The following is a 26,940-nucleotide window of genomic DNA, read 5'->3' on the forward strand; positions in this document are numbered from 1 at the left end:
CTTTACTTGCAGAGGATCACCTGTAACATTCTTGACCTACACCCAGTCACCAGGATCAATTGTATGTAATTTATGATCTGGCTGCTTCGCTTGATTCTCAAACACAGTATTAAACATCTGGTGCAATTGGTTGTTTATAGCCATTAAATATTCATAGATATATTGATTACCAACTTGAGCCAAATTTTCATCATGAGTAACATTTAATCCATAAGGTCTGCCACAAAGCATTTGTCCTGGGGTACAATGCAAAAATGTGTATTCTATCACCATCTGTTAAAATGTAGGAGGGGTGGTGATCCTTATCTCTGTGGGAGATATCCTCTGCTGATGTGCCATCTGATAAGATCGGGGGATGATCATCGTTATCTTTTCACAACCCATCCTTCCTCCAGAAGATATATTCCGTTAATGGGCCATTAAGTCCTATTGTGTGACTGATAAGATTACATCATCCCATTGGGAGATGCCCCAGCTGGGGCAGGAGCCAAGCCTTTCCTACCTAGATAAAAAACTGGGGTTTGGGATGGGAAGGCAGACCTTTCCACTGGATCCCAGAGGAAAGTCGGAACATTTCCACATCATCGCTGGATCTTCTGAGGAAAACTGCACCCTCTACAGGAGCACTGCTTCAACGGAACCACATCCGTCATCCAGGAGGACTGCAGCCACCATTTATAGGGACTGCTACCAACACCCTGACTGACAGCGTGTCAGGTTATATTTCTGACTGTGTCGATGGTTGTTTCTTTTATATTATTGCATGTATTTGATTTTTTCTCTTTTCTCCTATTAAATTGTATTACTGACTTGGAGTCTCGAACTGGTTTTACTTTCAAACCAACACAGCATTTCAAATGAACTAACTTTTTCTTTAGACCTAGGTTTTCTTCTGAGTCTGGTAAGGGCAATAGGTAAAGCTTGATAGCAATATAAATTAATTTCTTGACATATTTTAGCTATCTGTTTTTTGATCATATGATTGAGGTTTTCTACTTGACCACTAGCTTGTGATCTGTAGGGTGTGTGAAGCTGCCCTTGGATTCCTAATGCTTTGCTGAGAGCTTGCACAATGTCTGCACAGAAATGTGATCCTCTGTCAGGGGATATTTCTCTGGGTGCACCAAACCAAGGTATGATCTCATTCAACAACACTTTTATCACTTCTCTAGCTTTATTTGTCCTACAAGGGAACGCAGATTCTGGCCACCCAGAGAAAGTATCAGTAAGTACCAGCAAATATCAAAACCCCCCTTTGTTGGGAGTTCAGAAAAGTCTGTCTGCCACAGGGCTCCAGGAAAAGCTCCTCCACTAATAACTCCTTGTTCTAGCCTAAATCCTATAGGGTTTGGATTATTCTTCAAACAAGTCACACATTGTGATGTTACTTCTTTAACAATGTCCTGCATGCCTGGGCCTGCAATTCATTTTTTAGGTGGTGTTGTAGGGATTCTGCTCCTCTTACAAGTCTTACCACGTACAGATTTCACATTATGACCATGAACTTTTCTGGTATTATTAGTTGACCTGTTGTCTAATTGTCCCCAACCATTTTCTAAAAGTTTCCTTTTCTTTTCATTAATCCATTTATAATCAGAAGGTTGGTGTTTTACAGGCTGCTTAGTTGATACTGCAGTGGGTATTAGAGCTGCCACAAGTGGTTCATTTCTTTTGGCAGCGATTCCAGCTGCATCATCTGCAAATTTCCTGCTGCCTTCCGGGAGGGTGTTACCTTTAGAGTGCCCTCAGCAATGTACAATTGCCACTTGCAATGGGAGTTCCACCTCCCTGGGGAGCCGGAGGATTTCAGTGGCATATTTGACGCTCTTCTTTTGTGCAGTCAGGAGTCTTCTTTCCCTCCATATGGCTCTGTGGGTATGAACAATTGCCATAAGCACATCTCCCATCAGTCCAAACATTAACTTTCCTTCCTTTTGCCAGTTGTGATGCTCGAGTGAGGGCTCTCAGCTCAGCCCTTTGTGCTCAGGTTCCTGCTGGCAATGGGCTTGACTTGATGACCTCCGAGACTGTAGTCACAGGCTACCCCACCCTTCACACTCGCTGTCTCACAAACTGCTGCCATCAGTGAACCAGTTCATGGCAGCTGGGAGCAGCTGTTCCTTTAGATTTGGCTGGCTGGAATACACAGCTTCCATGGTCTCTAGGCAATCGTGTACTACAGGTTCAGCCTCTGACTTCCTTTGCAGAAAAGAGGCTGGGTTAACGCTACTGCTCACTTGAATTTCAGTATCATCAGGTTCAGCCAAGACTGCTTGGTATTTTAGGAGCCTTGAGGGAGACAGACATTGGGTCTCTTTTCTGATCTAAAACAGGTGACAGCGTGTGTGAGACTAAGACAGTCATCTTTTGTCCTGTTGTAAACTTCCTTGCTTCTTCAATGTTCATGATGGCTGCTGCTCCTGCCCTAAGGCAGGCGGGCCAGCCCTTGGGCACAGTATGGAGTTGTTTAGAAAAGCAGCCTACTGCCCTTTTGTAAGGCCCCAGGCATTGTGCCAGAACTGCTAAAGCTCTTCCCTGTCTCTCATGTGAGAATACCCAAAATAGCTTACTCACATCAGCGGCCCCAAAGCAGGGGCCCTCATGAGTTCACGCTTTGTTTCTTCAAAGGCCCTGTTCACTTCTGGGCTCCATATCAAGGTAGTTTTAGACATTTTCACCAATTCATAGAAAGGTTTCACAATCAATCCATTGCTCTATATCCCCAGTTGGCACCAACGTGTCATTCCAAGGACAGCACGGAGTTCTCTTACGGTTTGTGGTTGAGATGTCGGGGAAATTGCTTCCTTCTGGGCAGTTCTCAAGGACCGTTGTCACCTCCATGCCCTTTTCACATTTCTCCTCTAGGCCTGTGCAGTCTCTCGTTAACTGTTTCAGCAGGACCTGCTCTCCTGGAGCCTTCCTGAGGCTTCTCTCTTGCAGGTGCCTTCCAGGCATGACTGAAGGACATGCTGACTCGGAGCTTTTCCAAGGCATCTCTCCTGCCAGTAGCCATCAATCCAGGAACTGACATGGAGCAGAGACTCCCGAGAGTGCCCAAGCTGGCCTGGGTGACAGAGGAGGAAGAAAGCCCTGGAGCTGCCCCAGCACAGGAGACTGAAGAGGTGGTGCCGTTCCAGCCAGAACAGCAGGGTGAGTGGCAGATCTGGGCCTCAGGGCTGGTGCCTGCATCCAGCTTGGACCCATCCCATCCCATCCCATCCCATCCCATCCCATCCCATCCCATCCCATCCCATCCCATCCCATCCCATCCCATCCCATCCCATCCCATCCCATCCCAGGTGGTTCAAGGTTGAAATTGATAATCCAGGTTGGAGTTGAAGTCCAGTGTAGGAGTTGGTGGTCAAAGGTTGCATATGAATGTGCATAGTAAGATTTGAAGGTCCAGGGTTGTATTTCATGGGGAACGCTATGAATCCATGGAATAACTGTATTCCAGGTGCTAAGGATGTAGAATCCTCTTGCTGCCCTCCCAGATACCCACTTAAACTATGGAATTACAGCATTCCTGGCATTAGGAATTTAGAATTCTCCAGCTGCCCACATAAATTCCTCTGGAATAATGGTATAATGGGTGTTGGGAATCTTGAATCCTCCAGTTTCTTTTCAATACTCCCATGGAAAAATGGCATTCTAGTTGTCGAGAATTTGGCATCTCCAATAAAACGTCCCCAAATGACATGAAATTCCCAAGGAAAAACAGCATTCCAGGTGTCAGGAATTTAGAATATTCCAGTTGCCCAACCAAATCCCCATGGAAAAACAGCATTCCAGGTGTCAGGAATTGACAATTCTCCAGTTCTCCTCCTAATTTCCCCTGGAATAATGGCATTCCAGGTGTTGGGAATGAAAAATTCCCCCATACAGTTTCCCCAATTCCCACTCAATTCCCATGGAAAAACAGCATTCCAGGTTTCAGAATACTCCAGTTAGATGGCCATACTGGCATGGAATAGAGGCATTTTAGGCACTGAAAATTCAGAATCCTCCTGTTTTCCTCCCAGATTCCCACTAAAACCATGGAATTACAGCATTCCAAGAATTGGGAAATTAGAATTGTCCAGTGCCCCCCCTCAAATTCCCATGGAATAATCACAATTCAGGTGTTCTGGATTATGAATATTGAGGGTCCACGCTCAAATTCCCCCCAAACTGCCACAGAATACTGCCATTTCGGGAATTTGAGAATTTAAAATCTTCCACTTTGCCTTCCAAATTCCCAAAAAAAACCATGGAAAAAGAGCAGTTCAAGCACTGGCAATTTCAACTCCTCCAGTCCCTCTCCCAAATTCCCAACAAACTCTAATGGAATAATGACATTTAGTGTGTTGGGAATTTAGAATGCAGCATCTCACCTCCCATATTCCCATGCAATATCTGCAGTCTGGGGTTGGGGATTTTCGAAACATCCATATGCCCACACGAACACTCACGAAAACTGCAGAAAAACAGCATTCATGGTGTTGGGAATATGGTATCTGCCACTTGCACAATCCAATTCCCACCAAAAACATGGAATTACAGCACTCTGGGCATTGGGTGTTTGGAATCTTCCAGTTCCACTCCCAAATTCCAATGGAATAACAGCCTTCTAGGCTTCGGGAATTTGGAATCCTCTAGTTCCCTTCCAAAAAGCCCATGGGATAATGACATTCTGGGCAATGGGAATTGAGAATTTGCTAAATCCATTCCCAAATCCCTATGGAATAAGACAATTCTGGGTGTCAGATATTAGGAATCCTTCAGCTCGGCACCATAATCCCCATGGAATAACAGAATTCCAGGTGTTAGGTTTGAGCATTCTCCAGTTCCGCTTCAAATTACCCATCAAATCATGGCATTCCTGGTGCAGGGAATCTTGACTCCTCCAGTTATCCTCCCAAATCCCCATGGAATAATGGCATTCTGGGTGTTGGGAATTAACAATCCCCCTAAAGCGTCCCAAAACCCCACCATATTCGCAAAGAAAAGCAACTTTCCAGATGTCTGCAATTTGGAATATTCCAGTTCGCCACCGATATTTCGATGGAACAACAGCATCCCAAGTGTCAGAAAATGAGAATCCTCCGGCTCCCCAAAAAAATTCACATGGAATCATGGCATTCTGCATGTCGGAACTTTAGAATCTCCCATACACCTTCCCAAATACCCACGAAATTCACAAGGTAGAACAGAATTCCAAGTATCAGGTATGGATTATCCGCCAGCTCTCAACATAATTCCCCATGGAATCATGGCATTCCTGGTGCAGGGGATCTTGTCTCCTCCAATTATCCTCCCAAATCCCCATAGAAAAACGGCATTCTGGGTGTTGGGAATTAACAATCCCCCAGAAACCCACCCCAAATCCCACCACATTCCCAAAGAAAAGCAACTGTCCAGATGTCTGCAATTTGGAATATTCCAGTTCCCCACTCAAATTCCGATGGAACAGCAAAATTCCAAGTGTCAGAAACTGAGAATCCTCCAGCTCCCCAAAAACGTCCCCACAGAATAATGGGATTCCAGGTGTGAGGAATTGAGAATGCCCCATACAGCCTCCCAGATTCACACCACATTCCCATGGAATAACAACATTCCAGATTTCAGGAACTGAGAATCATCCTCTTCCCCTCCCAAATTCCCATGGAAACATTGCATTCGGTTTTTCCGCAATTTGGAACCCTCCAGAAGCTGTCCCAAAATCCCACCAAATTCCCATGTAATAGCGGCATTCTGAGTGTCGGGAATTTTGGATAGCCCATTTCCGCATCCATATACCCACAGAATAATGGCATTCCGGCTATCAGGAATTTCAAATAGTCCATACGGTCTCCCATATTCCCATGGAATAACGCATACCCTAGCTTGGGTAATTGAGTTTCATCTAGTTCCATACCCCAATTCCCATGGAATAACAGCATTCTGGGAGCTGAGTATTTGGAATCTGCCTGTTTCCCTCCCAAATGCTTAGGGAATAACGGCATTCTGGGCATTGGGAACGTTGAATCCTCATGTTCCCCTTGCAAATTCCCATGAAATAACCAATTTAATGTCTTGGGAATTTCGAATGCTCCAGTTCCTCGCCCAAATTCCAATCAACCTGTAACGAAATCATGACACTATGTGTGTTGAGAATTTAGAATCCTATACTTCCCCTTCCAAATTCCCAACAAAACCATGGAATAAGAGCAGTTCACTCATTGCTAATTTCAACTCCTCCTCTTCCTCTCCCAAATTTCCACCAAACTCGAATGGAAGAACAGCATTTTGTGTGTGCGAAATTTAGAATCCTCCACTTCCCCTTCCAAATTCCCATAGAACAGCTGCATTCCGGGTATGGGGATTTTCAAAACATCCATATGCTCACTTAAATTCCCACGACAACCTCGGAAAAACAGCATTCATGGTGTTGGGAATATGGTATCCGCCATTTGCACTATCCAATTCCCAGCAAAACCATGCAATTACAGCGCTCTGGGCATTGGGAATTTGGAATCCTCCGGTTCCACTCCCAAATTCCAATAGAATAACAGCCTTGCAGGCATGGGGATATTGGAATCCTCGAGTTCCCTTCCAAAAAGCCCATGGAATAACGACATTCTGGGTATTGAGAATTGACAATTTGCCCATTTCCCTCCCAGATCCCTAGGGAATAAGACAATTCCGGGTGTCAGGCATTTGGAATCCTTCAGCTCCGCACCATAACAGCCATGGAATAACAGAATTCCAGGTGTCAGGAATTGAGCATCCTCCACTTCCCCTTCGAATTTCCCATGGAATCATGGCATTCTGGCTGTTGGCACTTTAGAATCTCCCATACACCCTCCCAAATACCCAAGAAATTCACAAGGAATAACAGAATTCCAGATATCAGGAATGTATTATCCGCCAGCTCTCCACGCAATTTCCCATGGAAAAATGGCATTCCTGGTGCAGGGAATCTTGACTCCTCCAGTTATCCTCCCAAATCGCCATAGAAATATGGCATTCTGCGTGTTGGGAATTAACAATCCCCCAGAAACCCACCCCAAATCCCAGCACATTCCCAAAGAAAAGCAACTTTCCAGATGTCTGCAATTTGAAATATTCCAGTTCCCCACTCAAATTCCGATGGAACAACAGCATCCCAAGTGTCAGGAATTGGGAATCCTCCAGCTCCCTGAAAAAAATTCCCATGGAATCATGGGATTCCAGGTGTGAGGAATTGAGAATGCCCCGTACAGCCTCCCAGATTCCCACCATATTCCCATGGAATAACAACATTCCAGATTTCAGGAACTGAGAATCATCCTCTTCCCCTCCCAAATTCCCATGGAAACATTGCATTCGGTTTTTCTGCAATTTGGAACCCCCCAGAAGCTGTCCCAAAATCCCACCAAATTCCCATGCAATAGCGGCATTCCAAGTGTCAGGAATTTAGGATACCCCATTTCCGCATCCAAATTCCCATAGAATAACGGCCTTCCGGCTATCAGGAATTTCGAATCATCCCTACGGTCTCCCATATTCCCATGGAATAACGCATACCCAAGCATGGGGAATTGAGTTTCATCTAGTTCCATACCCCAATTCCCATGGAATAACAGCATTCTGGGAGCTGAGTATTTGGAATCTGCCTGTTTCCCTCCCAAATGCTTAGGGAATAACGGCATTCTGGGCATTGGGAACGTTGAATCCTCATGTTCCCCTTGCAAATTCCCATGAAATAACCAATTTAATGTGTTGGGAATTTCGAATGCTCCAGTTCCTCGCCCAAATTCCAATCAACCTGTAACAAAATCATGACACTATGTGTGTGCGAAATTTAGAATCCTCCACTTCCCCTTCCAAATTTCCAACAAAACCATGGAATAAGAGCAGTTCACTCATTGCTAATTTCAACTCCTCCTCTTCCTCTCCCAAATTTCCACCAAACTCGAATGGAAGAACGGCATTTTGTGTGTGCGAAATTTAGAATCCTCCACTTCCCCTTCCAAATTCCCATAGAATAGCTGCATTCCAGGTATGGGGATTTTCAAAACATCCATATGCCCACTTAAATTCCCACGACAACCTCGGAAAAACAGCATTCATGGTGTTGGGAATATGGTATCCGCCATTTGCACTATCCAATTCCCAGCAAAACCATGCAATTACAGCACTCTGGGCATTGGGAATTTGGAATCCTCCGGTTCCACTCCCAAATTCCAATAGAATAACAGCTTTGCAGGCATGGGGATATTGGAATCCTCGAGTTCCCTTCCAAAAAGCCCATGGAATAACGACATTCTGGGTATTGAGAATTGACAATTTGCCCATTTCCCTCCCAGATCCCTAGGGAATAAGACAATTCCGGGTGTCAGGCATTTGGAATCCTTCAGCTCCGCACCATAACAGCCATGGAATAACAGAATTCCAGGTGTCAGGAATTGAGCATCCTCCACTTCCCCTTCGAATTTCCCATGGAATCATGGCATTCTGGCTGTTGGCACTTTAGAATCTCCCATACACCCTCCCAAATAACCACGAAATTCACAAGGAATAACAGAATTCCAGATATCAGGAATGTATTATCTGCCAGCTCTCCACGCAATTTCCCATGGAAAAATGGCATTCCTGGTGCAGGGAATCTTGACTCCTCCAGTTATCCTCCCAAATCCCCATAGAAATATGGCATTCTGCATGTTGGGAATTAACAATCCCCCAGAAACCCACCCCAAATCCCAGCACATTCCCAAAGAAAAGCAACTTTCCAGATGTCCGCAATTTGAAATATTTCCGTTCCCCACTCAAATTCCGATGGAACAACAGCATCCCAAGTGTCAGGAATTGGGAATCCTCCAGCTCTCTGAAAAAAATTCCCATGGAATCATGGGATTCCAGGTGTGAGCAATTGAGAATGCCCCATACAGCCTCCCAGATTCCCACCACATTCCCATGGAATAACAACATTCCAGATTTCAGGAACTGAGAATCATCCTCTTCCCCTCCCAAATTCCCATGGAAACATTGCATTCGGTTTTTCCGCAATTTGCAACCCCCCAGAAGCTGTCCCAAAATCCCACCAAATTCCCATGCAATAGCGGCATTCCAAGTATCAGGAATTTAGGATACCCCATTTCCGCATCCAAATTCCCATAGAATAACGGCCTTCCGGCTATCAGGAATTTCGAATCATCCATACGGTCTCCCATATTCCCATGGAATAACGCATACCCAAGCATGGGGAATTGAGTTTCATCTAGTTCCATACCCCAATTCCCATGGAATAACAGCATTCTGGGAGCTGAGTATTTGGAATCTGCCTGTTTCCCTCCCAAATGTTTAGGGAATAATGGCATTCTGGGCATTGGGAACGTTGAATCCTCATGTTCCCCTTGCAAATTCCCATGAAATAACCAATTTAATGTCTTGGGAATTTCGAATGCTCCAGTTCCTCGCCCAAATTCCAATCAACCTGTAACGAAATCATGACACTATGTGTGTGCCAAATTTAGAATCCTCCACTTCCCCTTCCAAATTCCCAACAAAACCATGGAATAAGAGCAGTTCACTCATTGCTAATTTCAACTCCTCCTCTTCCTCTCCCAAATTTCCACCAAACACGAATGGAAGAACAGCATTTTGTGTGTGCGAAATTTAGAATTCTCCACTTCCCCTTCCAAATTCCCATAGAATAGCTGCATTCCCGGTATGGGGATTTTCAAAACATCCATATGCCCACTTAAATTCCCACGACAACCTCGGAAAAACAGCATTCATGGTGTTGGGAATATGGTATCCGCCAATTTGCACTATCCAATTCCCAGCAAAACCATGCAATTACAGCACTCTGGGCATTGGGAATTTGGAATCCTCCGGTTCCACTCCCAAATTCCAATAGAATAACAGCTTTGCAGGCATGGGGATATTGGAATCCTCGAGTTCCCTTCCAAAAAGCCCATGGAATAACGACATTCTGGGTATTGAGAATTGACAATTTGCCCATTTCCCTCCCAGATCCCTAGGGAATAAGACAATTCCGGGTGTCAGGCATTTGGAATCCTTCAGCTCCGCACCATAACTGCCATGGAATAACAGAATTCCAGGTGTCAGGAATTGAGCATCCTCCACTTCCCCTTCGAATTTCCCATGGAATCATGGCATTCTGGCTGTTGGCACTTTAGAATCTCCCATACACCCTCCCAAATACCCAAGAAATTCACAAGGAATAACAGAATTCCAGATATCAGGAATGTATTATCCGCCAGCTCTCCACGCAATTTCCCATGGAAAAATGGCATTCCTGGTGCAGGGAATCTTGATTCCTCCAGTTATCCTCCCAAATCGCCATAGAAATATGGCATTCTGCGTGTTGGGAATTAACAATCCCCCAGAAACCCACCCCAAATCCCAGCACATTCCCAAAGAAAAGCAACTTTCCAGATGTCCGCAATTTGAAATATTCCAGTTCCCCACTCAAATTCCGATGGAACAACAGCATCCCAAGTGTCAGGAATTGGGAATCCTCCAGCTCCCTGAAAAAAATTCCCATGGAATCATGGGATTCCAGGTGTGAGGAATTGAGAATGCCCCGTACAGCCTCCCAGATTCCCACCACATTCCCATGGAATAACAACATTCCAGATTTCAGGAACTGAGAATCATCCTCTTCCCCTCCCAAATTCCCATGGAAACATTGCATTCGGTTTTTCCGCAATTTGCAACCCCCCAGAAGCTGTCCCAAAATCCCACCAAATTCCCATGCAATAGCGGCATTCCAAGTGCCAGGAATTTAGGATACCCCATTTCCGCATCCAAATTCCCATAGAATAACGGCCTTCCGGCTATCAGGAATTTCGAATCATCCATACGGTCTCCCATATTCCCATGGAATAACGCATTCCCAAGCATGGGGAATTGAGTTTCATCTAGTTCCATACCCCAATTCCCATGGAATAACAGCATTCTGGGAGCTGAGTATTTGGAATCTGCCTGTTTCCCTCCCAAATGCTTAGGGAATAACGGCATTCTGGGCATTGGGAACGTTGAATCCTCATGTTCCCCTTGCAAATTCCCATGAAATAACCAATTTAATGTCTTGGGAATTTCGAATGCTCCAGTTCCTCGCCCAAATTCCAATCAACCTGTAACGAAATCATGACACTATGTGTGTGCCAAATTTAGAATCCTATACTTCCCCTTCCAAATTCCCAACAAAACCATGGAATAAGAGCAGTTCACTCATTGCTAATTTCAACTCCTCCTCTTCCTCTCCCAAATTTCCACCAAACTCGAATGGAAGAACGGCATTTTGTGTGTGCGAAATTTAGAATCCTCCACTTCCCCTTCCAAATTCCCATAGAATAGCTGCATTCCGGGTATGGGGATTTTCAAAACATCCATATGCCCACTTAAATTCCCACGACAACCTCGGAAAAACAGCATTCATGGTGTTGGGAATATGGTATCCGCCAATTTGCACTATCCAATTCCCAGCAAAACCATGCAATTACAGCACTCTGGGCATTGGGAATTTGGAATCCTCCAGTTCCACTCCCAAATTCCAATAGAATAACAGCCTTGCAGGCATGGGGATATTGGAATCCTCGAGTTCCCTTCCAAAAAGCCCATGGAATAACGACATTCTGGGTATTGAGAATTGACAATTTGCCCACTTCCCTCCCAGATCCCTAGGGAATAAGACAACACCGGGTGTCAGGCATTTGGAATCCTTCAGCTCCGCACCATAACTGCCATGGAATAACAGAATTCCAGGTGTCAGGAATTGAGCATCCTCCACTTCCCCTTCGAATTTCCCATGGAATCATGGCATTCTGGCTGTTGGCACTTTAGAATCTCCCATACACCCTCCCAAATACCCAAGAAATTCACAAGGAATAACAGAATTCCAGATATCAGGAATGTATTATCCGCCAGCTCTCCACGCAATTTCCCATGGAAAAATGGCATTCCTGGTGCAGGGAATCTTGACTCCTCCAGTTATCCTCCCAAATCGCCATAGAAATATGGCATTCTGCGTGTTGGGAATTAACAATCCCCCAGAAACCCACCCCAAATCCCAGCACATTCCCAAAGAAAAGCAACTTTCCAGATGTCTGCAATTTGAAATATTCCAGTTCCCCACTCAAATTCCGATGGAACAACAGCATCCCAAGTGTCAGGAATTGGGAATCCTCCAGCTCCCTGAAAAAAATTCCCATGGAATCATGGGATTCCAGGTGTGAGGATTTGAGAATGCCCCGTACAGCCTCCCAGATTCCCACCATATTCCCATGGAATAACAACATTCCAGATTTCAGGAACTGAGAATCATCCTCTTCCCCTCCCAAATTCCCATGGAAACATTGCATTCGGTTTTTCTGAAATTTGGAACCCCCCAGAAGCTGTCCCAAAATCCCACCAAATTCCCATGCAATAGCGGCATTCCAAGTATCAGGAATTTAGGATACCCCACTTCCGCATCCAAATTCCCATAGAATAACGGCCTTCCAGCTATCAGGAATTTCAAATCGTCCATACGGTCTCCCATATTCCCATGGAATAACGCATACCCAAGCATGGGGAATTGAGTTTCATCTAGTTCCATACCCCAATTCCCATGGAATAACAGCATTCTGGGAGCTGAGTATTTGGAATCTGCCTGTTTCCCTCCCAAATGCTTAGGGAATAACGGCATTCTGGGCATTGGGAACGTTGAATCCTCATGTTCCCCTTGCAAATTCCCATGAAATAACCAATTTAATGTCTTGGGAATTTCGAATGCTCCAGTTCCTCGCCCAAATTCCAATCAACCTGTAACGAAATCATGACACTATGTGTGTGCCAAATTTAGAATCCTCCACTTCCCCTTCCAAATTCCCAACAAAACCATGGAATAAGAGCAGTTCACTCATTGCTAATTTCAACTCCCCCTCTTCCTCTCCCAAATTTCCACCAAACTCGAATGGAAGAACGGCATTTTGTGTGTGCGAAATTTAGAATCCTCCACTTCCCCTTCCAAATTCCCATAGAATAGCTGCATTCCAGGTATGGGGATTTTCAAAACATCCATATGCCCACTTAAATTCCCACGACAACCTCGGAAAAACAGCATTCATGGTGTTGGGAATATGGTATCCGCCATTTGCACTATCCAATTCCCAGCAAAACCATGCAATTACAGCACTCTGGGCATTGGGAATTTGGAATCCTCCGGTTCCACTCCCAAATTCCAATAGAATAACAGCTTTGCAGGCATGGGGATATTGGAATCCTCGAGTTCCCTTCCAAAAAGCCCATGGAATAACGACATTCTGGGTATTGAGAATTGACAATTTGCCCATTTCCCTCCCAGATCCCTAGGGAATAAGACAATTCCGGGTGTCAGGCATTTGGAATCCTTCAGCTCCGCACCATAACAACCATGGAATAACAGAATTCCAGGTGTCAGGAATTGAGCATCCTCCACTTCCCCTTCGAATTTCCCATGGAATCATGGCATTCTGGCTGTTGGCACTTTAGAATCTCCCATACACCCTCCCAAATAACCACGAAATTCACAAGGAATAACAGAATTCCAGATATCAGGAATCTATTATCTGCCAGCTCTCCACGCAATTTCCCATGGAAAAATGGCATTCCTGGTGCAGGGAATCTTGATTCCTCCAGTTATCCTCCCAAATCCCCATAGAAATATGGCATTCTGCGTGTTGGGAATTAACAATCCCCCAGAAACCCACCCCAAATCCCAGCACATTCCCAAAGAAAAGCAACTTTCCAGATGTCCGCAATTTGAAATATTTCCGTTCCCCACTCAAATTCCGATGGAACAACAGCATCCCAAGTGTCAGGAATTGGGAATCCTCCAGCTCCCTGAAAAAAATTCCCATGGAATCATGGGATTCCAGGTGTGAGCAATTGAGAATGCCCCATACAGCCTCCCAGATTCCCACCACATTCCCATGGAATAACAACATTCCAGATTTCAGGAACTGAGAATCATCCTCTTCCCCTCCCAAATTCCCATGGAAACATTGCATTCGGTTTTTCCGCAATTTGCAACCCCCCAGAAGCTGTCCCAAAATCCCACCAAATTCCCATGCAATAGCGGCATTCCAAGTATCAGGAATTTAGGATACCCCATTTCCGCATCCAAATTCCCATAGAATAACGGCCTTCCAGCTATCAGGAATTTCAAATCGTCCATACGGTCTCCCATATTCCCATGGAATAACGCATACCCAAGCATGGGGAATTGAGTTTCATCTAGTTCCATACCCCAATTCCCATGGAATAACAGCATTCTGGGAGCTGAGTATTTGGAATCTGCCTGTTTCCCTCCCAAATGCTTAGGGAATAACGGCATTCTGGGCATTGGGAACGTTGAATCCTCATGTTCCCCTTGCAAATTCCCATGAAATAACCAATTTAATGTCTTGGGAATTTCGAATGCTCCAGTTCCTCGCCCAAATTCCAATCAACCTGTAACAAAATCATGACACTATGTGTGTTGAGAATTTAGAATCCTCCACTTCCCCTTCCAAATTCCCAACAAAACCATGGAATAAGAGCAGTTCACTCATTGCTAATTTCAACTCCTCCTCTTCCTCTCCCAAATTTCCACCAAACTCGAATGGAAGAACAGCATTTTGTGTGTGCGAAATTTAGAATCCTCCACTTCCCCTTCCAAATTCCCATAGAATAGCTGCATTCCGGGTATGGGGATTTTCAAAACATCCATATGCCCACTTAAATTCCCACGACAACCTCGGAAAAACAGCATTCATGGTGTTGGGAATATGGTATCCGCCAATTTGCACTATCCAATTCCCAGCAAAACCATGCAATTACAGCACTCTGGGCATTGGGAATTTGGAATCCTCCAGTTCCACTCCCAAATTCCAATAGAATAACAGCCTTGCAGGCATGGGGATATTGGAATCCTCGAGTTCCCTTCCAAAAAGCCCATGGAATAACGACATTCTGGGTATTGAGAATTGAGAATTTGCCCACTTCCCTCCCAGATCCCTAGGGAATAAGACAACACCGGGTGTCAGGCATTTGGAATCCTTCAGCTCCGCACCATAACTGCCATGGAATAACAGAATTCCAGGTGTCAGGAATTGAGCATCCTCCACTTCCCCTTCGAATTTCCCATGGAATCATGGCATTCTGGCTGTTGGCACTTTAGAATCTCCCATACACCCTCCCAAATACCCAAGAAATTCACAAGGAATAACAGAATTCCAGATATCAGGAATGTATTATCCGCCAGCTCTCCACGCAATTTCCCATGGAAAAATGGCATTCCTGGTGCAGGGAATCTTGATTCCTCCAGTTATCCTCCCAAATCCCCATAGAAATATGGCATTCTGCGTGTTGGGAATTAACAATCCCCCAGAAACCCACCCCAAATCCCAGCACATTCCCAAAGAAAAGCAACTTTCCAGATGTCTGCAATTTGAAATATTCCAGTTCCCCACTCAAATTCCGATGGAACAACAGCATCCCAAGTGTCAGGAATTGGGAATCCTCCAGCTCCCTGAAAAAAATTCCCATGGAATCATGGGATTCCAGGTGTGAGCAATTGAGAATGCCCCGTACAGCCTCCCAGATTCCCACCATATTCCCATGGAATAACAACATTCCAGATTTCAGGAACTGAGAATCATCCTCTTCCCCTCCCAAATTCCCATGGAAACATTGCATTCGGTTTTTCCGCAATTTGCAACCCCCCAGAAGCTGTCCCAAAATCCCACCAAATTCCCATGCAATAGCGGCATTCCAAGTGCCAGGAATTTAGGATACCCCATTTCCGCATCCAAATTCCCATAGAATAACGGCCTTCCGGCTATCAGGAATTTCGAATCATCCATACGGTCTCCCATATTCCCATGGAATAACGCATTCCCAAGCATGGGGAATTGAGTTTCATCTAGTTCCATACCCCAATTCCCATGGAATAACAGCATTCTGGGAGCTGAGTATTTGGAATCTGCCTGTTTCCCTCCCAAATGCTTAGGGAATAACGGCATTCTGGGCATTGGGAACGTTGAATCCTCATGTTCCCCTTGCAAATTCCCATGAAATAACCAATTTAATGTCTTGGGAATTTCGAATGCTCCAGTTCCTCGCCCAAATTCCAATCAACCTGTAACGAAATCATGACACTATGTGTGTGCCAAATTTAGAATCCTCCACTTCCCCTTCCAAATTCCCAACAAAACCATGGAATAAGAGCAGTTCACTCATTGCTAATTTCAACTCCCCCTCTTCCTCTCCCAAATTTCCACCAAACTCGAATGGAAGAACGGCATTTTGTGTGTGCGAAATTTAGAATCCTCCACTTCCCCTTCCAAATTCCCATAGAATAGCTGCATTCCGGGTATGGGGATTTTCAAAACATCCATATGCCCACTTAAATTCCCACGACAACCTCAGAAAAACAGCATTCATGGTGTTGGGAATATGGTATCCGCCATTTGCACTATCCAATTCCCAGCAAAACCATGCAATTACAGCACTCTGGGCATTGGGAATTTGGAATCCTCCGGTTCCACTCCCAAATTCCAATAGAATAATAGCTTTGCAGGCATGGGGATATTGGAATCCTCGAGTTCCCTTCCAAAAAGCCCATGGAATAACGACATTCTGGGTATTGAGAATTGACAATTTGCCCATTTCCCTCCCAGATCCCTAGGGAATAAGACAACACCGGGTGTCAGGCATTTGGAATCCTTCAGCTCCGCACCATAACAACCATGGAATAACAGAATTCCAGGTTTCAGGAATTGAGCATCCTCCACTTCCCCTTCGAATTTCCCATGGAATCATGGCATTCTGGCTGTTGGCACTTTAGAATCTCCCATACACCCTCCCAAATAACCACGAAATTCACAAGGAATAACAGAATTCCAGATATCAGGAATCTATTATCTGCCAGCTCTCCACGCAATTTCCCATGGAAAAATGGCATTCCTGGTGCAGGGAATCTTGATTCCTCCAGTTATCCTCCCAAATCCCCATAGAAATATGGCATTCTGCGTGTTGGGAATTAACAATCCCCCAGAAACCCACCCCAAATCCCAGCACATTCCCAAAGAAAAGCAACTTTCCAGATGTCCGCAATTTGAAATATTTCCGTTCCCCACTCAAATTCCGATGGAACAACAGCATCCCAAGTGTCAGGAATTGGGAATGCTCCAGCTCTCTGAAAAAAATTCCCATGGAATCATGGGATTCCAGGTGTGAGCAATTGAGAATGCCCCATACAGCCTCCCAGATTCCCACCACATTCCCATGGAATAACAACATTCCAGATTTCAGGAACTGAGAATCATCCTCTTCCCCTCCCAAATTCCCATGGAAACATTGCATTCGGTTTTTCCGCAATTTGCAACCCCCCAGAAGCTGTCCCAAAATCCCACCAAATTCCCATGCAATAGCGGCATTCCAAGTATCAGGAATTTAGGATACCCCATTTCCGCATCCAAATTCCCATAGAATAACGGCCTTCCAGCTATCAGGAATTTCAAATCGTCCATACGGTCTCCCATATTCCCATGGAATAACGCATACCCAAGCATGGGGAATTGAGTTTCATCTAGTTCCATACCCCAATTCCCATGGAATAACAGCATTCTGGGAGCTGAGTATTTGGAATCTGCCTGTTTCCCTCCCAAATGCTTAGGGAATAACGGCATTCTGGGCATTGGGAACGTTGAATCCTCATGTTCCCCTTGCAAATTCCCATGAAATAACCAATTTAATGTCTTGGGAATTTCGAATGCTCCAGTTCCTCGCCCAAATTCCAATCAACCTGTAACGAAATCATGACACTATGTGTGTGCCAAATTTAGAATCCTCCACTTCCCCTTCCAAATTCCCAACAAAACCATGGAATAAGAGCAGTTCACTCATTGCTAATTTCAACTCCTCCTCTTCCTCTCCCAAATTTCCACCAAACTCGAATGGAAGAACGGCATTTTGTGTGTGCGAAATTTAGAATCCTCCACTTCCCCTTCCAAATTCCCATAGAATAGCTGCATTCCGGGTATGGGGATTTTCAAAACATCCATATGCCCACTTAAATTCCCACGACAACCTCGGAAAAACAGCATTCATGGTGTTGGGAATATGGTATCCGCCAATTTGCACTATCCAATTCCCAGCAAAACCATGCAATTACAGCACTCTGGGCATTGGGAATTTGGAATCCTCCGGTTCCACTCCCAAATTCCAATAGAATAACAGCCTTGCAGGCATGGGGATATTGGAATCCTCGAGTTCCCTTCCAAAAAGCCCATGGAATAACGACATTCTGGGTATTGAGAATTGAGAATTTGCCCACTTCCCTCCCAGATCCCTAGGGAATAAGACAACACCGGGTGTCAGGCATTTGGAATCCTTCAGCTCCGCACCATAACTGCCATGGAATAACAGAATTCCAGGTGTCAGGAATTGAGCATCCTCCACTTCCCCTTCGAATTTCCCATGGAATCATGGCATTCTGGCTGTTGGCACTTTAGAATCTCCCATACACCCTCCCAAATACCCAAGAAATTCACAAGGAATAACAGAATTCCAGATATCAGGAATGTATTATCCGCCAGCTCTCCACGCAATTTCCCATGGAAAAATGGCATTCCTGGTGCAGGGAATCTTGACTCCTCCAGTTATCCTCCCAAATCGCCATAGAAATATGGCATTCTGCGTGTTGGGAATTAACAATCCCCCAGAAACCCACCCCAAATCCCAGCACATTCCCAAAGAAAAGCAACTTTCCAGATGTCTGCAATTTGAAATATTCCAGTTCCCCACTCAAATTCCGATGGAACAACAGCATCCCAAGTGTCAGGAATTGGGAATCCTCCAGCTCCCTGAAAAAAATTCCCATGGAATCATGGGATTCCAGGTGTGAGGATTTGAGAATGCCCCGTACAGCCTCCCAGATTCCCACCACATTCCCATGGAATAACAACATTCCAGATTTCAGGAACTGAGAATCATCCTCTTCCCCTCCCAAATTCCCATGGAAACATTGCATTCGGTTTTTCTGAAATTTGGAACCCCCCAGAAGCTGTCCCAAAATCCCACCAAATTCCCATGCAATAGCGGCATTCCAAGTATCAGGAATTTAGGATACCCCACTTCCGCATCCAAATTCCCATAGAATAACGGCCTTCCGGCTATCAGGAATTTCAAATCGTCCATACGGTCTCCCATATTCCCATGGAATAACGCATACCCAAGCATGGGGAATTGAGTTTCATCTAGTTCCATACCCCAATTCCCATGGAATAACAGCATTCTGGGAGCTGAGTATTTGGAATCTGCCTGTTTCCCTCCCAAATGCTTAGGGAATAACGGCATTCTGGGCATTGGGAACGTTGAATCCTCATGTTCCCCTTGCAAATTCCCATGAAATAACCAATTTAATGTCTTGGGAATTTCGAATGCTCCAGTTCCTCGCCCAAATTCCAATCAACCTGTAACGAAATCATGACACTATGTGTGTGCCAAATTTAGAATCCTCCACTTCCCCTTCCAAATTCCCAACAAAACCATGGAATAAGAGCAGTTCACTCATTGCTAATTTCAACTCCCCCTCTTCCTCTCCCAAATTTCCACCAAACTCGAATGGAAGAACGGCATTTTGTGTGTGCGAAATTTAGAATCCTCCACTTCCCCTTCCAAATTCCCATAGAATAGCTGCATTCCAGGTATGGGGATTTTCAAAACATCCATATGCCCACTTAAATTCCCACGACAACCTCGGAAAAACAGCATTCATGGTGTTGGGAATATGGTATCCGCCATTTGCACTATCCAATTCCCAGCAAAACCATGCAATTACAGCACTCTGGGCATTGGGAATTTGGAATCCTCCGGTTCCACTCCCAAATTCCAATAGAATAACAGCTTTGCAGGCATGGGGATATTGGAATCCTCGAGTTCCCTTCCAAAAAGCCCATGGAATAACGACATTCTGGGTATTGAGAATTGACAATTTGCCCATTTCCCTCCCAGATCCCTAGGGAATAAGACAACACCGGGTGTCAGGCATTTGGAATCCTTCAGCTCCGCACCATAACAACCATGGAATAACAGAATTCCAGGTTTCAGGAATTGAGCATCCTCCACTTCCCCTTCGAATTTCCCATGGAATCATGGCATTCTGGCTGTTGGCACTTTAGAATCTCCCATACACCCTCCCAAATAACCACGAAATTCACAAGGAATAACAGAATTCCAGATATCAGGAATCTATTATCTGCCAGCTCTCCACGCAATTTCCCATGGAAAAATGGCATTCCTGGTGCAGGGAATCTTGATTCCTCCAGTTATCCTCCCAAATCCCCATAGAAATATGGCATTCTGCGTGTTGGGAATTAACAATCCCCCAGAAACCCACCCCAAATCCCAGCACATTCCCAAAGAAAAGCAACTTTCCAGATGTCCGCAATTTGAAATATTTCCGTTCCCCACTCAAATTCCGATGGAACAACAGCATCCCAAGTGTCAGGAATTGGGAATCCTCCAGCTCTCTGAAAAAAATTCCCATGGAATCATGGGATTCCAGGTGTGAGCAATTGAGAATGCCCCATACAGCCTCCCAGATTCCCACCACATTCCCATGGAATAACAACATTCCAGATTTCAGGAACTGAGAATCATCCTCTTCCCCTCCCAAATTCCCATGGAAACATTGCATTCGGTTTTTCCGCAATTTGCAACCCCCCAGAAGCTGTCCCAAAATCCCACCAAATTCCCATGCAATAGCGGCATTCCAAGTATCAGGAATTTAGGATACCCCATTTCCGCATCCAAATTCCCATAGAATAACGGCCTTCCAGCTATCAGGAATTTCAAATCGTCCATACGGTCTCCCATATTCCCATGGAATAACGCATACCCAAGCATGGGGAATTGAGTTTCATCTAGTTCCATACCCCAATTCCCATGGAATAACAGCATTCTGGGAGCTGAGTATTTGGAATCTGCCTGTTTCCCTCCCAAATGCTTAGGGAATAACGGCATTCTGGGCATTGGGAACGTTGAATCCTCATGTTCCCCTTGCAAATTCCCATGAAATAACCAATTTAATGTCTTGGGAATTTCGAATGCTCCAGTTCCTCGCCCAAATTCCAATCAACCTGTAACGAAATCATGACACTATGTGTGTGCCAAATTTAGAATCCTCCACTTCCCCTTCCAAATTCCCAACAAAACCATGGAATAAGAGCAGTTCACTCATTGCTAATTTCAACTCCCCCTCTTCCTCTCCCAAATTTCCACCAAACTCGAATGGAAGAACAGCATTTTGTGTGTGCGAAATTTAGAATCCTCCACTTCCCCTTCCAAATTCCCATAGAATAGCTGCATTCCGGGTATGGGGATTTTCAAAACATCCATATGCCCACTTAAATTCCCACGACAACCTCGGAAAAACAGCATTCATGGTGTTGGGAATATGGTATCCGCCATTTGCACTATCCAATTCCCAGCAAAACCATGCAATTACAGCACTCTGGGCATTGGGAATTTGGAATCCTCCGGTTCCACTCCCAAATTCCAATAGAATAATAGCTTTGCAGGCATGGGGATATTGGAATCCTCGAGTTCCCTTCCAAAAAGCCCATGGAATAACGACATTCTGGGTATTGAGAATTGACAATTTGCCCATTTCCCTCCCAGATCCCTAGGGAATAAGACAACACCGGGTGTCAGGCATTTGGAATCCTTCAGCTCCGCACCATAACAACCATGGAATAACAGAATTCCAGGTTTCAGGAATTGAGCATCCTCCACTTCCCCTTCGAATTTCCCATGGAATCATGGCATTCTGGCTGTTGGCACTTTAGAATCTCCCATACACCCTCCCAAATAACCACGAAATTCACAAGGAATAACAGAATTCCAGATATCAGGAATGTATTATCTGCCAGCTCTCCACGCAATTTCCCATGGAAAAATGGCATTCCTGGTGCAGGGAATCTTGATTCCTCCAGTTATCCTCCCAAATCGCCATAGAAATATGGCATTCTGCGTGTTGGGAATTAACAATCCCCCAGAAACCCACCCCAAATCCCAGCACATTCCCAAAGAAAAGCAACTTTCCAGATGTCCGCAATTTGAAATATTTCCGTTCCCCACTCAAATTCCGATGGAACAACAGCATCCCAAGTGTCAGGAATTGGGAATGCTCCAGCTCTCTGAAAAAAATTCCCATGGAATCATGGGATTCCAGGTGTGAGCAATTGAGAATGCCCCATACAGCCTCCCAGATTCCCACCACATTCCCATGGAATAACAACATTCCAGATTTCAGGAACTGAGAATCATCCTCTTCCCCTCCCAAATTCCCATGGAAACATTGCATTCGGTTTTTCCGCAATTTGCAACCCCCCAGAAGCTGTCCCAAAATCCCACCAAATTCCCATGCAATAGCGGCATTCCAAGTATCAGGAATTTAGGATACCCCATTTCCGCATCCAAATTCCCATAGAATAACGGCCTTCCAGCTATCAGGAATTTCAAATCGTCCATACGGTCTCCCATATTCCCATGGAATAACGCATACCCAAGCATGGGGAATTGAGTTTCATCTAGTTCCATACCCCAATTCCCATGGAATAACAGCATTCTGGGAGCTGAGTATTTGGAATCTGCCTGTTTCCCTCCCAAATGCTTAGGGAATAACGGCATTCTGGGCATTGGGAACGTTGAATCCTCATGTTCCCCTTGCAAATTCCCATGAAATAACCAATTTAATGTCTTGGGAATTTCGAATGCTCCAGTTCCTCGCCCAAATTCCAATCAACCTGTAACGAAATCATGACACTATGTGTGTGCCAAATTTAGAATCCTCCACTTCCCCTTCCAAATTCCCAACAAAACCATGGAATAAGAGCAGTTCACTCATTGCTAATTTCAACTCCTCCTCTTCCTCTCCCAAATTTCCACCAAACTCGAATGGAAGAACGGCATTTTGTGTGTGCGAAATTTAGAATCCTCCACTTCCCCTTCCAAATTCCCATAGAATAGCTGCATTCCGGGTATGGGGATTTTCAAAACATCCATATGCCCACTTAAATTCCCACGACAACCTCGGAAAAACAGCATTCATGGTGTTGGGAATATGGTATCCGCCAATTTGCACTATCCAATTCCCAGCAAAACCATGCAATTACAGCACTCTGGGCATTGGGAATTTGGAATCCTCCAGTTCCACTCCCAAATTCCAATAGAATAACAGCCTTGCAGGCATGGGGATATTGGAATCCTCGAGTTCCCTTCCAAAAAGCCCATGGAATAACGACATTCTGGGTATTGAGAATTGAGAATTTGCCCACTTCCCTCCCAGATCCCTAGGGAATAAGACAACACCGGGTGTCAGGCATTTGGAATCCTTCAGCTCCGCACCATAACTGCCATGGAATAACAGAATTCCAGGTGTCAGGAATTGAGCATCCTCCACTTCCCCTTCGAATTTCCCATGGAATCATGGCATTCTGGCTGTTGGCACTTTAGAATCTCCCATACACCCTCCCAAATACCCAAGAAATTCACAAGGAATAACAGAATTCCAGATATCAGGAATGTATTATCCGCCAGCTCTCCACGCAATTTCCCATGGAAAAATGGCATTCCTGGTGCAGGGAATCTTGACTCCTCCAGTTATCCTCCCAAATCGCCATAGAAATATGGCATTCTGCGTGTTGGGAATTAACAATCCCCCAGAAACCCACCCCAAATCCCAGCACATTCCCAAAGAAAAGCAACTTTCCAGATGTCTGCAATTTGAAATATTCCAGTTCCCCACTCAAATTCCGATGGAACAACAGCATCCCAAGTGTCAGGAATTGGGAATCCTCCAGCTCCCTGAAAAAAATTCCCATGGAATCATGGGATTCCAGGTGTGAGCAATTGAGAATGCCCCATACAGCCTCCCAGATTCCCACCACATTCCCATGGAATAACAACATTCCAGATTTCAGGAACTGAGAATCATCCTCTTCCCCTCCCAAATTCCCATGGAAACATTGCATTCGGTTTTTCTGAAATTTGGAACCCCCCAGAAGCTGTCCCAAAATCCCACCAAATTCCCATGCAATAGCGGCATTCCAAGTGTCAGGAATTTAGGATACCCCACTTCCGCATCCAAATTCCCATAGAATAACGGCCTTCCAGCTATCAGGAATTTCAAATCGTCCATACGGTCTCCCATATTCCCATGGAATAACGCATACCCAAGCATGGGGAATTGAGTTTCATCTAGTTCCATACCCCAATTCCCATGGAATAACAGCATTCTGGGAGCTGAGTATTTGGAATCTGCCTGTTTCCCTCCCAAATGCTTAGGGAATAACGGCATTCTGGGCATTGGGAACGTTGAATCCTCATGTTCCCCTTGCAAATTCCCATGAAATAACCAATTTAATGTCTTGGGAATTTCGAATGCTCCAGTTCCTCGCCCAAATTCCAATCAACCTGTAACGAAATCATGACACTATGTGTGTGCCAAATTTAGAATCCTCCACTTCCCCTTCCAAATTCCCAACAAAACCATGGAATAAGAGCAGTTCACTCATTGCTAATTTCAACTCCTCCTCTTCCTCTCCCAAATTTCCACCAAACTCGAATGGAAGAACGGCATTTTGTGTGTGCGAAATTTAGAATCCTCCACTTCCCCTTCCAAATTCCCATAGAATAGCTGCATTCCGGGTATGGGGATTTTCAAAACATCCATATGCCCACTTAAATTCCCACGACAACCTCGGAAAAACAGCATTCATGGTGTTGGGAATATGGTATCCGCCAATTTGCACTATCCAATTCCCAGCAAAACCATGCAATTACAGCACTCTGGGCATTGGGAATTTGGAATCCTCCGGTTCCACTCCCAAATTCCAATAGAATAACAGCCTTGCAGGCATGGGGATATTGGAATCCTCGAGTTCCCTTCCAAAAAGCCCATGGAATAACGACATTCTGGGTATTGAGAATTGAGAATTTGCCCACTTCCCTCCCAGATCCCTAGGGAATAAGACAACACCGGGTGTCAGGCATTTGGAATCCTTCAGCTCCGCACCATAACTGCCATGGAATAACAGAATTCCAGGTGTCAGGAATTGAGCATCCTCCACTTCCCCTTCGAATTTCCCATGGATTCATGTCATTCTGGCTGTTGGCACTTTAGAATCTCCCATACACCCTCCCAAATACCCAAGAAATTCACAAGGAATAACAGAATTCCAGATATCAGGAATGTATTATCTGCCAGCTCTCCACGCAATTTCCCATGGAAAAATGGCATTCCTGGTGCAGGGAATCTTGATTCCTCCAGTTATCCTCCCAAATCCCCATAGAAATATGGCATTCTGCGTGTTGGGAATTAACAATCCCCCAGAAACCCACCCCAAATCCCAGCACATTCCCAAAGAAAAGCAACTTTCCAGATGTCTGCAATTTGAAATATTCCAGTTCCCCACTCAAATTCCGATGGAACAACAGCATCCCAAGTGTCAGGAATTGGGAATCCTCCAGCTCCCTGAAAAAAATTCCCATGGAATCATGGGATTCCAGGTGTGAGGAATTGAGAATGCCCCGTACAGCCTCCCAGATTCCCACCATATTCCCATGGAATAACAACATTCCAGATTTCACGAACTGAGAATCATCCTCTTCCCCTCCCAAATTCCCATGGAAACATTGCATTCGGTTTTTCTGCAATTTGGAACCCCCCAGAAGCTGTCCCAAAATCCCACCAAATTCCCATGCAATAGCGGCATTCCAAGTGTCAGGAATTTAGGATACCCCATTTCCGCATCCAAATTCCCATAGAATAACGGCCTTCCGGCTATCAGGAATTTCGAATCATCCATACGGTCTCCCATATTCCCATGGAATAACGCATTCCCAAGCATGGGGAATTGAGTTTCATCTAGTTCCATACCCCAATTCCCATGGAATAACAGCATTCTGGGAGCTGAGTATTTGGAATCTGCCTGTTTCCCTCCCAAATGCTTAGGGAATAACGGCATTCTGGGCATTGGGAACGTTGAATCCTCATGTTCCCCTTGCAAATTCCCATGAAATAACCAATTTAACGTCTTGGGAATTTCGAATGCTCCAGTTCCTCGCCCAAATTCCAATCAACCTGTAATGAAATCATGACACTATGTGTGTTGAGAATTTCGAATCCTATACTTCCCCTTCCAAATTCCCAACAAAACCATGGAATAAGAGCAGTTCACTCATTGCTAATTTCAACTCCCCCTCTTCCTCTCCCAAATTTCCACCAAACTCGAATGGAAGAACGGCATTTTGTGTGTGCGAAATTTAGAATCCTCCACTTCCCCTTCCAAATTCCCATAGAATAGCTGCATTCCGGGTATGGGGATTTTCAAAACATCCATATGCCCACTTAAATTCCCACGACAACCTCGGAAAAACAGCATTCATGGTGTTGGGAATATGGTATCCGCCATTTGCACTATCCAATTCCCAGCAAAACCATGCAATTACAGCACTCTGGGCATTGGGAATTTGGAATCCTCCGGTTCCACTCCCAAATTCCAATAGAATAACAGCTTTGCAGGCATGGGGATATTGGAATCCTCGAGTTCCCTTCCAAAAAGCCCATGAAATAACAACATTCTGGGTATTGAGAATTGAGAATTTGCCCATTTCCCTCCCAGATCCCTAGGGAATAAGACAATTCCGGGTGTCAGGCATTTGGAATCCTTCAGCTCCGCACCATAACAACCATGGAATAACAGAATTCCAGGTGTCAGGAATTGAGCATCCTCCACTTCCCCTTCGAATTTCCCATGGAATCATGGCATTCTGGCTGTTGGCACTTTAGAATCTCCCATACACCCTCCCAAATACCCAAGAAATTCACAAGGAATAACAGAATTCCAGATATCAGGAATCTATTATCTGCCAGCTCTCCACGCAATTTCCCATGGAAAA

The sequence above is a fragment of the Sturnus vulgaris genome, chromosome 7 (genome assembly GCF_052056855.1).
Source record: "Sturnus vulgaris isolate bStuVul1 chromosome 7, bStuVul1.hap1, whole genome shotgun sequence".
Lineage (NCBI taxonomy): Eukaryota > Metazoa > Chordata > Aves > Passeriformes > Sturnidae > Sturnus > Sturnus vulgaris.